Below are 1,883 nucleotides of genomic sequence, written 5' to 3'. Positions count from 1 at the left end.
GGGAGGAATGAATACTTAATATTCCTGGCTACAAAGATAGGGAAGGAAAAAGAGGGGGTGGCAATATTGATCAAAAATACTGTTCCAGCACTAGAAAGGGATGATGTACTTGAGGGTTCAATGACAGAATCTATTTGGTTAGATTTAAGGAACAATAGAGAAGCTATTACACTGCTGGATATATAGACCACCAAATAGTGGGCAGGAGACAGAGGAGCAAATTTGCAGGCAAATTGCAGAAAGATGCAAGAACTTTAGAGTAGCGATAATGGGGGACTTCAATTATCCGAACATAGACCTGGAAAATAACAGTGTAAAGGGCAACGAGGGGAAGAAATTCCTGAAATGTGTCCAAAAGAACTTTCTTGATCAGTATGTTTCCAGCCCAACGAAGAAGGAAGCAATGCTGGATCTAGATCTGGGGAATGAAGTGGGGCAAGTGGAGCATGTTTCAATGGGGGAGCATTTGGGAATCAGTGATCATAATATCATTAGGTTTAGAGTAGTTATGGAAAAGGACAAGGAAAAATCAAATGTGAAAATACACAACGGAAGGAGAGCTAATTTCAATAAATTGAAAAGGGAGCTGGCCCAGGTTGATTGGAATCAAAGATTGGCAGGTGAAACAATAAATTAGCAATGGGAAGCCTTCAAAGAGGATATACTTCGGTTATAGACTCGACACTTTCCCACGAGGGGGAAAGAAAGGGCATCCAAAGGTAGAGCTCCCTGGATGACTAAAGATATAGGGCTCTATTTTAGCACCCGCGATCGGGTGCGTTCTGGCAGGGGGGGCTACGAAAATCGGGGATTCCCGGGGCGGGTCGGGTGCCCGGCTCCAACCCACCACATTTCCGGGTTCCCCACTGACGCGCTGACATGCGCGTGCAGCCCCCGCATGTGAGACTCCCGCCGGCAATTAAAGCCAGCGGGGTGCCATTTAAGGTATTTATCTAGGTATTTCAGGTCGTTTAGAGACCTGATTAACGTGATATTTTAGGAGGGTTGGGATTTTACAAACAACTGGGACTGTTTCCTGTACTGGGGGAAACACTCCCAGTTCAAATGGACGTGTTGCAGCCATCAGCCTGTGGCAGCTGCAAAGGTCCATTTGATAGGTGGGAGGGGAGACCCTCACTCATTGCAGGAAGCCACTCTGTCACTTTGGACAAAGTTTGACCTCCACCACCCTCCTCCTAACAACAAAATTCACCAACTTGCACACTTACCCCGGTACCTACCTTGCGGACCCCCTCAGATGTACATCTTCCAGATGGGGGCCGCGGTAGCTGCAGTCATGACCTCCTCGGAGGGCGAACAGCATCACCAATCTCGCCGGCAACGCCGTCTACCTCTGACACGTGGAGCTCCACAACACAGTGCTGTGACACATCCACCTGCACAGCAGGAGGGAGGGCAACCGCAGAGAGAGATGCATCGCAGAGGGCACTACCCTCGCCACAGGGTCCACAGACTGAGGCTCAGCTTCCTGGACCTTTCTGAGCAGCAGTGCACACAGAGGCTTAGAGTCACTCGACATGTAGTCATGGACATCTGCAGCCTCCTTCATGCCGAGCTGCTCCCGGCTGGCCCGAGCACCATCTTCTTACCTGTCGCTGTCAAAGTCACCACTGCCCTCAACAACTTCTCCTCCGCATCCTTCCAGGGTGCCACCGGGGACATCGCCGACGTCTCTCAGTCGTCTGCACAAAAGAGCCCTGCAAATACACCTACACCCACTCTGCTGTGACACAATGGATGGCATCAGGTGTGGGTCTTCATTGTGATCCTCAGGAAAGGGCATTATTGCACAAACCAGGCAAGATTCGCAAAGACGTGACAGTAGTGGTGCCAATGTAATATGTAATGTGAGTTGCTCAGAA

This window comes from Heptranchias perlo, chromosome 8 (assembly GCF_035084215.1).
Source record: "Heptranchias perlo isolate sHepPer1 chromosome 8, sHepPer1.hap1, whole genome shotgun sequence".
Lineage (NCBI taxonomy): Eukaryota > Metazoa > Chordata > Chondrichthyes > Hexanchiformes > Hexanchidae > Heptranchias > Heptranchias perlo.
This window is presented reverse-complemented; position numbering follows the sequence as displayed.